Source organism: Leopardus geoffroyi, chromosome B1 (genome assembly GCF_018350155.1).
Source record: "Leopardus geoffroyi isolate Oge1 chromosome B1, O.geoffroyi_Oge1_pat1.0, whole genome shotgun sequence".
In the NCBI taxonomy this organism is placed as follows: Eukaryota; Metazoa; Chordata; class Mammalia; order Carnivora; family Felidae; genus Leopardus; species Leopardus geoffroyi.
In genome coordinates, this window is record NC_059327.1 from 12,086,526 (window position 1) to 12,103,820 (window position 17,295).

A 17,295-nucleotide genomic window follows, 5' to 3' on the forward strand; every position below is an offset into this window, starting at 1 on the left:
TTTTCTTATATGTTCATTGGCGATATTACTATCATATGTAATTAATGAAGATTTTTCTTCCTTTTTATCATCATAACAAATAGTACATTTTATTGACTTATTGTAATATCTTTCAATATCTAATATCTTCAGTCCAATGTTAAAGAGGCCATAGGAAGCATCCTAGAGGTCTTACCAATTATCATGCTTTTCACATTGGGTTTTGTTAGAATCCCTGTATCAAATTAAAAAGTTTATTCTATTTCCTTGTTTGCTAATATTTATCATAGAAAAATATTGAATTTTATGAAATTATTTTTCTACATCTCTTTAGATGATTACCTGTTTGTCTCCCTCTCTCTTTCAATGGGGTTACTTTCACTAATAGATTTTGAATGTTGAACAATTCTTGACTTCCTGAGAAAACTTAGTTTGTCTCAGCATAGCTTTAATATTGTTTTGAATTGGCTTGCTAGTACTTCAAGATTTTCTTAATCATCAGTACTGTTTCTTTGTTATAATTTTCTTGGGTGGTATAGGTATTAATATTTCAAATTTAGAGACTTGGATAACTCTGACCTTTTATTCTCTGGAATAGTATGAATAAAATTGACACCATGTGTGTGCATGTGTGCATGTGTGTGTGTGTGTGTGTGTGTGTGTGTATTGAAAGTTTTCAAATTATGTAATCATTGTTCTTTGGGTTAGAATTTTTCACTAATGATTCAACTGTCCATTTTCTCTAAGTTTTCATATATAATGGAAAAAAGTTTAATATGTTCATTGTGTTTACATGTCCCCTATAACAATAATATTTCCTCCTTGCATTTTTAATTAACAAAGCTCATTTTTTATTTTATTTCCATGTATCTTTTGTAAATATTTCTAAAGTTTTTCTAGTTTCTTATTTTTTAGTAGTTGGTGTTTTTTCTTTTGTTATCTATTACTGAGTGTTTTCTCTTTTTTAAAAAAAATTTCTGACATGTTTTTCTCTTTATTGAGTTTATTGTTCACTACCAACCTTCCCTTAACCTTAATTCTTGGCTTGGTTATTTTTAATCTGTCATATTTTTATTGGATGCATTTGAACTATAAATCTCTTTTAGTTGTATTTTTTTGGATTTTGATATGAAGTGTTCCATTGACTTCATTTAAGTATTACTTACTTTTCATTATGGTTATTTTTTTTAAAACCATGAATTATTTAGTTTGGGATTTTTAAATTTCAAAATGAATAAATATTTGGGGATTAATTTCTGTTATTGATTTTATATTTTATTGCATTGTAGGCAGGTAGTGTGATCTGTTTGAAAGCAATTCTTTGGCAAATGTGGAGATTCTCCGTTTTGTTTGTTTGTGTTTTTTTTTAATAGTGTGTGAGTGGTCTTTTGCACTGCTTGTATGCCTTCTAAGTGTCACTCACAAGACTAGTTCTGTCCAGTAGATCAGCTTGTTAATTGTACTATTCAAATCTCTGTACCTTTCTGAGTTTTGTTTTTACCTGCTGAGCCTATCAACCATAAATTCAAAAATTATTATGTTTGTGGTTTAGTCAATTTCTCTGATAATTTTTGTTCTACAGATTTTGAGGCACTGGCTCTTAGAATCAGATTGTTATATTTTTTCATATAAATCACCTTGTTTTTTATAATGAGTAATGATCCTCTTAATGCTAAAAATGTGTCTTTTTGCTTCAGTTGACTTTATTATTAATATTACTACAACATCTATTAGTTGGTATTTTCCCTACATATCTTTTCTTTTAACCTCTTATTCATCTTTTATATGGCATTGTGTTTATAGTAATATCCTTTTTGGTAATACATAGTTTTTTTTTTTTTTTCATTTCTTTTAGTTTTAGTGAGATGAAATTGATATGTAGCACTAAGTTTAAGGTATAAAGTCCAATGACTTACATATATTGTGAAATGATTACCACATAAGTTTAGTGAATAGCCATCATCTCAAAGAGAAAAGAAAAAAGAAAGAAAGAATAAAGCTTTCTTCCTTATGATGAAAACTTTTAGATGAGCTACTTTCAAATATATAATGCTGCTGTGTTAACTATGGGCATCATGTTGTATGTGATATCCCCAGTATTAATAATCTTATCAGTGGAAATTTGTACTTTCTGTCCATCTTCATCCATTCCCTCACTTCTGGTAACCATAAATCTGATCTCTTTTTCTATGAGTTTTTGTTTATTTGTTTTTGATTACACATACCAAGGAGATAATACAGTATTTGTCTTTCTGTCTTATTTCACTTAGCACCGTGCCGTCAAGGTTCATACATGTGGTCAAAAATAGCATAATTTCCTTCTTTCTTTATAGCTGAATAGTATACTAAATATACTATCATGTCTTCATTGGTTGATGGAAACTTAGATTGTTTCCATGTTTTGTCTGTTGTAAAAAAATGCTGTAGTGAATGTAGGAGTGCAGATCTCTCCTTAACATAGTGGTTTCATTTTTGTTGCATGTATTTCCAGAAGTGGAATTGCTGAATCACATGGTAGTTCTACTTTAAATGTTTTCAGGAACCTCCATATTGTTTTCTATAGTGAATGCACAATGACTTCTAGTCCCATCAGTGGTCCACCAGCGTTCTTTTTTTTCCCTCAGTCATCACCGGCATTTGTTATTTCTTCTCATTTGGATGCTAGCCATTCCTAATAGGCACAAGTGATATCTCATTGTGGTTGAATTTGCGTTTTCCTAATGACTAGTGGTGTTGAGCCCAACATTTTTGTCTTTTGGACTCTGGAGTTGCTGTTGATAAGCCCGCTGCCTTTTTTCTTTTTTCTTTCTTTCTTTTTTTTTTTTTTTTTTTTAATTCCTTTGAGTATAATCTCTTTAAATTTCTTGCTGCTTTAAACATTTTCTCTTAGGGGCGCCTGGGTGACTCCGTCATTTGAGCACCCGGCTTCGGCTCAGGTCATGATCTCACAGTTTGTGGGTTTGAGCCCCGAATCGGGCTCTGTGCTGACAGCTCAGAGCCTGGAGCCTGCTTCTGATTCTGTGTCTGCCTCTCTCTCTGTTCCTCCCCCCACATATGCTCTGTCTCTCTCTTGCCTTCAAAAATAAATAAAAACATTACAAAAAAAATTAAACATTTTCTCTTCATCTTAATTGATGGGCAGTTTCATGAAATGTGTGTAAAACTGAATTGTAATCAGGATTGATGTGTTTCTTCAAGCTGAGGAATACAGTTTTTCTCAGTTATAAGAAATTTTTAGCTAATATCTTCTAGAATATTGCTTCTCTCTAGTTCTAATAATAGTCCACATCTAGAACACCTGCCAGATGTATATCGGACTTTCCCTTACACTTCCATGAGTCTAGTTCATATTTTCCATTTCCTTGTCAAAATGAACACTCTTCTGAATAGTCTGATGGAGCTATCTTCAAATTCATGACTCTTCAAAATTTTATTTAATGCGTTTTGAACTCATCCATTGAGTTGTGAATTTAGCTGACATATTTCTCACGTTTATGAATGGCTTCTTTTTCAAATTTGCCTATTTAAATCTACAGTTGCCTTCATTGAATCTAATACCCTATACATGCAGTTATTCTAAACACAAATATTTTGGATGATTTTTAAATTGTCATCTCTAGTTCATGTGGGTTTAATTATCTTTATTGTTTATCCTGTGATAATTTGTTTACTTGTATGGTTAAAATGTTGGTTGTTTTGTTGTGTTTTGTTCACTTTTTTGTTACCTACTCTCTAGTGAGTTTCTTTGTCTGCAGAGGTGTCCAGATCCCTCATTATAGTAGTATCCCTGCAGAAAAGTTCTGTGTTTCTTTCTGACAAGAGCCCAGTGATTTCACCCATCTGGGACAAGATTGTTTTGTTTTGTTTTTTACTTTTTTTAATGTTTATTTATTTTTGAGAGAGAGAAAGAAAGAGACATAGTGCAAGCGGAGGAGAGGCGGGGGGTGGGGGGCACAGAATCTGAAGCAGGCTCCAGGCTCTGAGCTGTCAGCACAGAGCCAGACGCGGGGCTTGAATCCTGAATGATGAGATCATGACCTGAGCTGAAGTCAGATGCTTAACCGACTGAGGCACCCACATACCCCATGTTTTGTTTTGGGTTTTTTTTTTAATGTTTATTCCTAGGTATTTTATAGTTTTTGATGCAAATTTAAATGGGGTTGATTCCTTGATTTTTCTTTCTAATGCTTCATTACTAGTATATAGAAATGCAACTGATTTCCGTACATTGATATTATATCCTGAGACTTGGCTGAATTCATGTATCAGTTCTAGCAGTTTTTTGGTGGAGTCTTTGGGTTTTCCACATAGAGTAACATGTCCTCTGTGAAAGAGCAAAAGTTTGACTTCCTCCTTGCTCATTTGGATGCCTGTCATTTCTTTTTGTTGTCTGATTGCTGAGGCTAGGACTTTGGATACTTCGTTGACTAACAGTGGTGAGAGTGGACATCCTTGTCATGTTCCTGGTCTTAGGAGGAAAGCCCTCAGTTTTATTTTGAGAGAGGGAGAGAGTGTGTGTGCGTATGTGTGCATGCCCATGCACACATGTGGGCAGGGTAGAGAGAGAATCCCAAGCAGCCTCCACATTGTCAGCATAGAGACCAATGTGGGACTCGCCCTGAGCCAAAATCCACAATCCAGAGTCAGACACTTAACCAGCTGAGCCACCCAGGCCCCCTTGGAACAAGTTTTTTGTTTTTTGTTTTTTTTTTAATGTTGATTTCTCAATTTAGCATCTCGTACTCCATAGTTTGTAATAAAGTAGGTTTCAACCAGATTATAGCTGAGGGTACAATGCCAGTGAGCTAGAGCCAGGGCATATGGGACAATTAGTGTGCAGGTGGAATTTCTATTTCCTCTTTAAATTTTTTTTTTTCAACGTTTATTTATTTTTGGGACAGAGAGAGACAGAGCATGAACGGGGGAGGGGCAGAGAGAGAGGGAGACACAGAATCGGAAACAGGCTCCAGGCTCTGAGCCATCAGCCCAGAGCCTGACGCGGGGCTCGAACTCCCGGACCGCGAGATCGTGACCTGGCTGAAGTCGGACGCTTAACCGACTGCGCCACCCAGGCGCCCCTCTATTTCCTCTTTAACAGAAGACCTCCTGGGATTTCAACCTTGTGCAGTTTCTCTTCCAGCTCCTTGTCTCGTTCAGAGAGAGACGAGTGTTACACCCGGTGGACATTAACATCTAGCTCCTGGCCATTAGAGCCGTATTTCAGTCTCTACCCCTTGCTGTCCCTGAGGAATCAATTCCTATGCTTATAGCTCTGGCTGAAAGTTCCCACCTTCATTTCTAGCACTTAGAGATTTTTCTTTTATCCTCTGAGTATATCTATGTATATAAAATAAATGTTTATTATATTTTATCCCACATGTCTATGCATTGTGAGTCGGCCCCAGCTCAGTCTGCCATGTTGCTGTAAATTCTAAAACACTTTTTTTTTTTTGGAATGTCTGCCACATATCTGGGGACCCTGCTGTGAACAAAAAAAGCAGGGGTTTTATTTTTTCTGGTAACTCAGGCAACAGAAGTTGTGCTAGAATTTTCAGCATTTCTTTTCTCTCTTTAAAGAGTTTTAAAAAGACACAGCGAGGAGGATGGGAGCTTCACGTATTTGCCTTCCCCAAGAAATCCTTAACTTCAGCAGTCAAGATGAGACACAGATTCTGAGGGTGAGAAAGTCGTCCAGGTCGGATGCTGGGCCCCCTTCTCTTCAAGAAAAAGAAATACATGAAAATAAGCAAATTAGTCATGTCTGATATGATATGTGCTAAAAGGAAGTCTTTATTTTTCTTATACCAGTCAACCTACATCTTTGAGATGGGGAAAATTTTTCCTCTAAGTGTGAGAAGCAATAATAAATATGATGAAGGTTGCATGACTTAATCATCACCATTTTAGACCTTTACTATTTATGCTGTATTTAAATTGTTGGGAATGAGACATTTTCCACCTAGTCCCCAAATTCCCTTCCTTCTAATAAGACTCATATTGTGTCTTCGCACATGCAGTAGCCTGAAATCGAATGCATACGCAAGTACTAAGGCATCTAAACAAGTTCATCAAAAGTGAGGAAAGGGAGGATTATTTCTGTATGGTAGGGATATGAAGAGTAATTTTGCTTTCATATGAGTTCTGGTATAAAATAGGGATTACAATAGATGGAGGTACGTGGAGATAATTGGGATGAAAGAGAGAAAGAGGCAGATATCAGGTTGGATTTGCCTTGTCCTTTAGAAAGGAGACTTACGGTAAAGGAAGTAGAACTGATTATGGGTTGACACGTTGCAGGAAATAGGTGATGCAGAATACAAATGAGCAGACCCAATTCTAGTTTTTAAAGCCATTTTTGCAGGCTAGGTCATGAACATGGTTCCTGCCAGTACACGGAAACCCTAAATGTCCCCAGGATTCCATGTGAAAAATACCAATTTAAAAACTGTAGAGTGACATGCTAGCAGGAATTCTTTCTGAATCCTGAATTGTGTCTCCAGTGAATGTTACTTTGAGGTGTTGTCCAGTTAAAGGTACATTTAGTATGAGGCTATTAAATTATAGCTGAAGACCTAGAATAACAGAGGGAGCAACCATGACCGATGAATAATTATTCATGAAAAAGGAAAGACGTTGACATTAATGAACACCTATTATGTGTAAGGCACTATCCTAGGTCATTTATACTGAGACAATAGGTCCTTATGAAGGTGATTACAGTCTCCCTCACAATCCAGCCTCAATGATCTGAAAACCACTGTGCTCTTGGAGAGTCATGACACTTTCTGTTAAGATGCCGCTGAATAGAAATAAATCAGTGGTATCTGCTCCAGTCGATTTTACCCTTCATTTATAAATGGATTTTCCACTCTAAGTATAGTGACCATGTTTTAAAATATTTGAAAAGGAAAAAAAAAAGTAATTCTATCACAACTTCCATAAGAGAAGCTTTTTATCTACACGAGAGATCTCTTGATAAGATAAAGGCGTGAATGTATTTCAGTAGAAAGTGTGTCCGTGGCTCACATTTCTTTACAGTCCACCTTTGGTGCTGCTGTTGATGCATATGTGAAATAGATGGGCACGGCAATCATTTACAAGGTTCACATGTGGTTCTCAGAAAATCTAGGTCATCTCTCCATATCAGGATGCTAAATTGCGTATAAAGCAGGTCAGCTACCCTGCGCTGCTGATTTGTAGCACCATGACAGCCTGCTATTTGCCTCTTAAGAGTTAAATCGTATCTGCTAATCCGAGCTTTTAAGCAGCTCGTACTGACATTGCTTAATTTACTTGTAACCCTTATAACAGACTTTTAGCAGAGGGTATTGGTCTTTGTACTGGATTGAAAACTGGCAGTCCCAGAGGAAATTGAATAAAACTATTATCGTAGTTAAGGTTGCCTATCATTCTAATTATAATTCACATCCAATAATGAACACCTTGTTCAATAATATTTAATTCAAATCATGATGCTGAGTATAAAATTACATATCGAGAGAATTCATTAGAAGTTTCAAAAGTAAGCTGAGTAAATGTGCCTCGGAGAATGTATTTGATGAATTTGTAAAAGTATTTAAATTAGATCTGTAAAGTATTATGAAAAATCCACAAGGGATGCACAATTAGGCGAATAAGCTCTTCAAGGCCAGGAGCTGCTGGGCATTGACTGTAAAATGCTTTCTGATATATTGTTTATGCAAAGTAGAGAGATGGGCGGGGGAACAATAATATACAACAAAGCAGAAATGCAGCAGAGGTGATGCCAAAAGTAATTGAATAAAAAGTAAGTAATTCCATCATAATTAGTTCTCTAGCCTTTGCCTACATATTATTCATATGTCACTGAGGTATTTTAATATGGGACAAATGGTTATTTAATTTATGCATGTTTTATAAAGTTCATAATGTATGAGCTTCATGAATTACTCATTCATAACCAAGTCCTCTTTCAAAATATCGTGTGTAGGTTAGACAATGCTGAATGTGCAATCATGTAATTGATAACATGTAATCAGGGTACATCTGTAATAATTTTATCCTGATATATGGATGACATGTGAAAATTTCCACTCTTATTTATGTTGTGCTCATTACTATATAACTAGGGTAATTTTAACATCAGATGAATTTATCTCTTGGTTCATACATTTATTCATTTGTGTCTTCATTTCATTTATTTGGCATTTATTGAATCATAACTATATTCTGACATTTTACTTGACTGGTGACGGGAAACCAGTGAAGATCAAGAAAAAGAATCCACCTTGGGACACCTGGGTGGCTCAGTCAGTTAAGAATCAGACTTTGGCTCGGGTCATGATCTTGTGGTTCATCAGTTCAAGTTCCACATCAGGCTCTCTGCTGTCAGGGCAGAGCCTGCTTTGGATCCTGTCACCCTCACTCTCTGCCCCTTCTCTACTTGCACAAACTCACTCTCTCTCTTGCTCTCTCGCTCTCTCTCTCTCTCTCAAAAATAAACAAACTTTAAAACACACACACACACAATCTACCTTAAAATGGAATTTATAATTTATATCCTCAAAATGAGAGAGTAATTTTGTTAATTGCCTTGCTAGTAATGTACCATTGGAATTTTTATTTTTTAAAGACAGAGACAGAGTGCAAGCGGGGTAGGGGAGGACAGAGAGAGAAGGAGACACAGAATCCTAAGCAGGCTCCAGGCTCTGAGCTGTCGTCACAAAGCCCAAAGCGGGACTCGAACCCACGAACTGCAAGATCATGAACTGAGCTGAAGTCGGACGCTTAACTGACTGAGCCACCCAGGTGCCCCTAAAATAAATTCTTTAAAGCAGGGATCAACAAACTTATTTTGTGAAGGAGCAGATAGTAAATATTTCAGTCTTTGCCATGAAGTTTTTGTTGCAACTACTCAGCTTTGCACTTGTAGTGCCCAAGTGGCCATTGACAGGAATACCTAAACGATTGAGTGTGGCCATGTTCCAATAAAACTTTCTTTACACTACCAGGTGACAGTCTGAATTCGGTTCATGAATTGTAGTCTGCTGATCTCTGCATACAGAATTACAGTCTTATATAAGTACAAAAAATGAACTGGTTCTGGAATGAACAATGAGGGGTTAATGAAATCTTTACCAAGGAAGTGCCCTTGAAGGTGAGATGTGAACAATGAATAGAAAATAATTAGATGATGTGTGAAAGAACAGCTTTTAATAGACACGTGAATCAGGCACCTGGGTGGCTCAGTCAGTTCAGCATCTGACTCTTGATTTCAGCTCAGGTCATGATCTCACAATCTGTGAGATCGAGTCCTGCCTCAGGCTCTGTGCCGAGTGTGGAACCTGCTTGAGATTCTCTCACCCTCTCTCTCTCTCTCTACAACTCCCCTACTCATGTGGCACTCTTTCAAAATAAATAAATAAACATTAGAAAAATAAAAATAAAGATGCCTGGGTAGCCATATTGCAAGAAGTTTATATTATTATTTCCACTTTACATATGAGGAAACAAATGCTCAAAGAAGCAAAGTGACTTACCCAATGGTTGAGCTTGGATTCCAATCCATATTGTTTTAATTCCAAAATCTTACCATTTTTTTTTTTCCATTTGATCACACTGCCTCATTGAGTACAACACACAAACATATGCAAACATAACTCCTTTCCTCTTAGGATTTTGCAATTCGTTACAAATTCTCTGGGACGTACATTTATAGGGTAAAAATAAAAACTTTAAACTCACTTTTGACAAACCTTTTTAATTTCCTGATGTGGCAAAGACCAAGAATAGATTCATGAGGGAATGTTCACAGGAAACTTTGTAAAACCCATTTGTTATATTTCACCACCAGTAACTCTACACTTAATATATCACAAAGCAAACTTTCCAGAGGGACAGAACCCCATCGGTTATTCCAGAATGGACTTGAGCCCCAATGTCTGGAATGTGATTTATTGATTGCTATAAGGTAAAGCAATGAGAGATTTACAGAATGGAGGTAAGAAGAGAAAAATAAGTATCTTCTGGCAGGCAGTAGAGCTAATACGCAGGAAAAAAATTGACTTTTTTAGACTCTATGAATAATGAAATATGTTTCAGAAGCACAAAAATATGCAGGTGTGTGCTTGTGTGTGATAGTTTACATTTTACTTTCTTGTCTTAACTCTGACCTAATAAATGCCTTTATGCATATTGATTGGACCCGTCCCTAATGGACTGAATGACATTTTGTAATGTCCAAGCATCCTGTGAACTCTTTTGAAAGTGTTAGGTAAAATTTTATTTTAAAACATAGTTAAATAAAACACGGAAAGCAATAAAGAACCATATAATTTGTAAATACTTATTTTCTGTAAGTGTTAAATGACATTTTAATATAGTATCTTTAGCTGACACATTGAAAAAGAAGCATTATATCCTGACAGAACCAAGAAAAACCTGATTTCCATAATTAAGGAAATGGAAAAGAAAGCGAGAAATGGCTCTTTTTTTTTTCTTTTTATAATGTACAAGCTGGCCTAAATACATGCCTGGAATGAGGTTAGATTGACTTTAAAGCAAACGTTGCTTTTATTCAATTTGGTCAGAAAGAGCTTAGATGGCTGTGGATACGACCAAGGAAAGAAGCTATAAATTCTAAGAATTGTCATTTTCTAGTTAATTCTATTCTGAAATGAGGTTTTTCTTAGCTGTTAGGAAAGAAAGGGGCCATTAACTAGGCATTAACAAGCAATTTCCAGTTCAATTTTGCAGATAAAAATGTTTGATTAAAGATAGTGTCTGTAGATATTTAGAGGCGTCAGTAAAACCAAATGTCAAACTTAAAGGGAATTTTTTATTAGGAGTTTTTCTCCTGTCCACTCTACTTGATTTTTTTATGGTATAGTTAGAACTTCTTTTAGACCGAAAGTATTTAATGAGTGTCAATTAATAAAGAAAAATGCATTGAAATCTATATTCCCATGATGGTTATTTTCTCTCTAATTAAGAGAAAAATATTCTCAAAGATCTAGTGTGTGAAAATACAAATCTATAATGAAATACCACCCCTACCTCATTTAAGTTGATGTAAGAGAAAATTATTTTATTCCTTTATTCACATATTGTTTTACCACTTTAGACCAAACAATTGCTTTAGACCCCCAACGTGACATTTGTTTCAAAACAGTGTTATCGCTTCTCTACAAAGATAATTTTATTAACCTACAAACTCTTCAGTGAGCTCCATGAAGTGGTTTCCAGTTGTGAAAATGGAAAGCAAATTCTCTAAATGTCATTGCACTGTCCAGAAACTCTGACCCCCTCAGTAATGCTTTGGGAGACCAAACTGACTGTAGGAAACAAACAGAAACTGTATAGTTAGAGCAGGTAGTGATTTTAGTCTGTTAGCATTCTACCAGTAACTCATGAATCCCATGAGAATCGTGAGAAATGACCCTAAATATCTATGGTGAAATCTCTTATGACTTGAAATATAGAAAATACAGGGGTGCCTGGGTGGCTCAGTCGGTTAAGCGTCTAAATTCGGCTCAGGTCATGATCTCGCCATTTGTGAGTTCGAACCCCGCGTCAGGCTCTGTGTTGACAGCTCAGAACCTGGAGCCTGCTTTGGGTGCTGTATCTCCTCCTCTCTCTGCCCCTTCCCTGCTCATGCTCTGTCTCTCTCTGTCTCTCAATAATAAATAAACGTTAAAAGATGAAAAAGGAAAGAAAGAAATATAGAAAACATTAATCCAGCTGTTTCAAAAACAAAATACCTCTCTCAATAGGTTTTATCCCTCTCTTTTCATTCTGTATGCTTCTCTGATAGGTGTATTTAATTGCATGAAGCTGGATTCTAGCCAGACACAGTAGTAGAATTAGCAGAGACGGTGAGACCACTCTGGGGATGAGCCCATGACTTGTTCACCTGTAAGACCTGATGCCTGTCATTGCGCCTGACACACAGCTGACATCAAACAGCCTTTGTTCTTGTAACAGGAGCACTTGTTCTGGTTGAACCAAACAACTCTTAACTGGCGTAATGACAGTGATGTTAATACCCACACTACTACCACTAACGCCGATGACGTTTGGCTTTACTGGCGTTTGGTAGTAAAGTTTGACATTTGGTTTTTCTGATGCCTCTGTTTGCTAGACGTACACACTGACTGTCCTTCATTTTAGCAAAGAATGTTAATAGATACGGTTGAAACTGTGTAAGAGACCATCTTTAATCAAACATTTTTTATCTTTGGTTAAATTGTAGTAGTTGAAAATGATTGAATAAGCTTTCCTTTGTGAGTGTAAACCTTTGCGAATTACACGTCTGATGCCTGTTGCTCTACTTTATAGATTTTGTGGAAAAGTTGGTAAACAGAACAATAAAGTTACTCCACTTTTTTCCCTGAGGTAAATCTTTAGTCCCCAAGGCTTAAAGCATACTGCTACCACTGGATTTCCTTTTCTCTTCTGCATGAAAGCTGTAAGTCAATAAATCAATTTCAGATTTGCTCCTATTCTTTGTTGTTAGGCTAGGTGCCCCCCTTTTAAATAATAGCTAATATATATTAGAGTAGATTGACATGACCTGGTATATTGATGGAAGTATCCAAATCCTTGTGTGTAGTCCTTTAAATTAGAAGAGAATGTTCTAGAAGTGGCAGTGTGCCACTTACTGTTTCTGCCCTAGCCCCTTTGGACTCCCTCAGCTGCGGTGCATTTAATTGGAGAGACTACTTGGAGACCCTGGGTGCCATTAGCACATGGAGAGGGACACAAGAGACAGAGAAAGTTTTCAGACTTCTGTGGACTCACTGGCTAAATGTAGCCACATGAACAAAAACAAGCCTAAGAGCCACCTGGCTAAGTTCAGCCCAGATTGATGATCTGTAGTCAACTAAAATGGTTTTTGTTTTAGGCCACTAAGTTTTGGGGTACCTTCTTACACATCGATGATCCAAAGTGCTAAGAAAGACCTGAAGAACCAGCAGAGTTAGCTGAGGAGTTACGGGAACTAAATAAAGATAGAAGGGATTCATTTTGCTCAAAGGAAACAACTTAAGCATAGTTCTTGGGTGAGGGGAAAAAAAATCCATGTGCTTGATTAAAGGAGAAAGAGTGAGAGTGAAAGCACGCAGGAGAGGGAAGGAGAACAGAAGGAAAGGAGGGAGGGAGGAAGGAAGAGAGTGAGAGAATGAGCAAGCAAATAGCTAGTGCGACTTGAATTTAGGGACAGAGAGAGAGTGGCTCAACATGAAGCCAGGGAAATAGACAGGGGACTAGATCATACAGGGTCTGTAGACTTAAAGATTTTGGATTTATAAGCAATCAAAGGGTTTTAAGGAGAGGAGGGACTGTAAGGCATTTTATGTCTTAAAAATATGACTTGTGGGGTGCCTGGCTGGCTCAGTAGGTTGAGCATCCGACTCTTGATTTCGGCTCAGGTCATGATCTGAGGACCCTGGGATGAGCCCTGCATTAGGCTAAGTGTGGACCCTGCTTGACGTTTTCAATCTCTCTCCCTCTGTCTGTCTCTCCCACTCATGCTCTCTCTCTGTCTGTCTAAAATAGTGTGTGTGTGTGTGTGTGTGTGTGTGTGTGTATAACCTGAGTGCCTTTATAGAGAATGGATGGAGAAGACCCAAGGGTAAGTAAGATAAGTGAAAGGATCTCACGTTATTTGAGGGTAAGAGATGGCAGAGACTTGGAATTTGTTTAGAGCTGTGTGGTGGGCAGGGGGGGCAGGGTGTGGGTGGTGAAGTAGACTGATGGGAAACGTGTGTTTTAGAAAATTAATCAAATGATCTTTTTAAATGGACTGAATATGGTTGGTGATGGAGAGTCAAGTATGAATGATGATGACTCCTTGATTTCCGGTTTGTGCAAATAGTTTCATGAAGGTGCCATTTACTGAATGCAGAGCCCAGGAATATAATAGGTTTGGGGTAGGTATTTGGGGGAGGTTGGTTCAGATACTTGACCTTGTAAAATCTTTCTTTTTCTTTTTCTTTTTCTTTTTCTTTTTTTTTCTTTTCTTTTTTTTTTTTTTTTTTTTTTTGAGAGAGAGAGAGAGAGAGAGAGAGAGAGAGGAGGACAGAGGATCCAAAGGAGGCTCTGTTGATAGCAGAGCCCAGCGTGAGGATCCAACCTCAAGATCATGGCCAGAGCGGAAATCAAGAGTAGTCAGTGGCTTAACCAACTGAGCCACCAGGTGCCTCAGCCCTGTGAAATCTTTTTAAGGCATCTGTGAGCTGCCATATAGAGATCTCAAGGAAGCATTTGCATGTGCATACCTGTGGCTCAGAGGAGAATTCTGGGGTGGAAATATGTAGGTGGGTGACAGGCATACAGATGGAATTTGAAGCCCCTGGAGTTGAAATAATGCCCTGGAGGAGCATGCCAGGTAAAAAGAGGAGAGGATCCAGGCTTAGATTGTGAAGAACTCCATTTGCCCATGATTGAATTCAGGAGGAGGATGGGGAAAAAAATGAGCCCAGACGTAGTGGTCTAAGAGTATGACAAGAACAAGAACAACATAGTGTCCCAAAAGGCAAGAGAAAAGTTCTTAAAAAGATAGGAGGTTCTTTTGGCAGGTCAAGTATATTGAAAGCAGGAGTTTGCACTGGGTTTAGAAACCTGGAGTTCATTGGCAACGTAGGGAAGAATCATGGAGGCCAGTTGGGAGTGTGGACTGGGTTGGACTGGAGTCCGTTGTAGAAGATGCATTGTATGTTGATCAAGCTTTGAGGGATGTAGTTCTGAAGGAGGTGGTGAGTTCTGTCACAAACTAGAAGGGGGTGTGGGGTAAAGCGATGACTATTAAGATGTTCAAAATACTAGTTTTAAATTGATGGAAAGTGCCCACTTGACAGGAAGAAGTTGAGGGTGCAGGAAGGAGTGGAACAAACAATGGAATAAATAATGCCGAATACTTGTAGAGAAGCTGAACTTCCTGTTGTCTCCTTGTCACCCTATTCAGGAATGTCTCGTGCCTTCCAAAGGCCATGTATGCTCCTGCCTTAGGCCTGTGTAGTGACTGTATCTCCTGTGGGGACACCTCCCAAACCCCTGCGTGGCCAACTCCTTTCTCTCCTTCAAGTCTCCAGGGCTTTCTTCTCAGAGAGACCCAACCTGCCTACCTTGTGTAAAATTTCCACCTGTCTCCCTTCTCAGAAACTCCAACCTCCCTCACCCTGATCTCTCTCTCTCTCTCTCTCTGTCTCTCTGTCTCTCTCTCTCTCCCTCCTCTCTCTCCTCTCTCTCTCCTCTCTCTGCAATGTAATTGACTAGGTTTACTCAATAACAACTATGATTTTCTTATTTACTATTTAATGATATTAAATAATATTACTTATTTTACTATTTCCTCCTTTACTAGAATTTAAGCTCTGTCAGAATAGGGATATTTTTGTTGTTATTCTTTCTTTCTTTCTTTCTTTCTTTCTTTCTTTCTTTCTTTCTTTCTTTCTTTCTTTCTTTAATGATCTGATCCTTCTAGGTTCTGAGATCTTCCTCTGCTACTTTCAGGTTTAGCAAACTCTTCTGTCTGGCCCTCAGAAATGTTTGTCAGAACTGAGTTGAGGAAGGTGTTCACAGAGCCTCTTATTTAGCATGCCTTCCTCAAACCTCTTCTCATTGTCCTTCCACAGTCTACTACCTCTTGCTATCCCCTCCCCGCATATGTTCACCCAGCCAGTGAGACCTCCTTTATGCTATAATAAACAAACCATAGATAGAGTGGCTTATAAACAACAAACTCATTTCTCACGGTTCTGAAGGCTGGAAGTCTGAGATCAGCGTGCCAGCATGGTCAGGTTCTGATAACCCTCTTCCAGGTTACAGATGGCCTCCTTTTATCCTCACATGGTGGAGAATAGAAGAAAGCACTCTGGTGATTCTTTGGCAGGCACGAAGCCCATTATTAGGGCTCCACCCTCATGACTTCATCCAATCCTAATTACCCCCAAAGGTCCCTCTTCCTGATACTGTCATATGGAGTTTAGGGGCTCAGCATATGAATTTTTTTTTTTTTTGCAGGGACACAATTACTGAGCCCCTAACAGTACCACCCCATATTACCTCGTGTGGAGCTTGGCATACCCTCCATGCTCTGTCTGCTATATCGCCTCCGAGGATGCTTATTTTCAGGAGCATATGAGAGAATCTTAGAATACAGGTCCTATCTCTTAGTAGGCACCTCATTACAATGGCATTAGTGGGTTTAAGGAGTGTCTTCCATAACAGCTAGAAATAAGCAAGTGTCTATTCGTAGTGTGTGTATCTGTGTGTGTTAGAGAGGTCCTGGTGATGGTGCTGTTAATTCAGTTCTTAAACTGTGAATACCGTCCAACAGTATCGCAGTACTATTGAAAGTGACTCAGAAGTAATCATCATTTGTCTTCGTTCACCACAGAGATAGACCATTTCAAAAACATATCTTCAGCTTAACTGATTTCCTCAGACCTCATGGCCTCTTACCTGTTTCTCTAATATATGCAATAGTGTGTCTCAAAAATAACAAAAATTGAGTACTCCCAAAATATTGAACCTGGAAGACGCCACTTTCTTCATCTTGATGGACCTTATTTTGTTTGACCATCTAGGTTATGCTGTTCAAAAATTTGTGTCCATATGTGATGAGAGAAAGACAGACTGATTATTTTAAAGCTTCTCTCATAGTGAGTGCATCTACTCATAGGTTGGCATATAGACCAGTCTAAAAGAACAAGATGTCTTTCCTGACAGAGGTCAAGAGAAGAGCAGATTAAAGGGCTGAAATGCACAGGTCTTCTTGACCTAACGCTGAAGGAAATGCATAGCAAAAATTCAGTCTCCCTTTGCCTGAATTAAGTTGATAGATTGGAACAGGCATGTCTGAGTTCATTTGTGCAACTTGGTTCAAAATTAAAGGAGCATAAATAGAAATAATGTATTTTGAGTCTTTCTTGGTTGGGGGAGGCAGACTGTAATAAAAAGAAGAAAAAGGAAACAGGTGGGCTGGGATAAACTCCTAGGGAATCATTTATAGAAGTAAAAATGGAAATTAGAAAATATGTATAAAGTGTAAAACTCTATAGAGAACTATATAACCAAAAAACAGAAACCAAGGAAAGGCAAAACCAAAAGCTTTCTCCCAGGCTTTTGGGAGTAACAATCCACCTGGAGGCCCAAGATTTGAAAGAAATAAATGAACTTGTGACTAAATACATCCATTTCCAAGGGAGGGTGACAAATACTCGTAGAGAAGGTAGAGAGCATAGGAGACTTCCTCTTCTAATTTGCGTGGATTTGTTCTCTAACAAAACTCCTGTGGCACCTTGTCAAGGATTGAATTTTCTCAGGTTTGAGAATTAA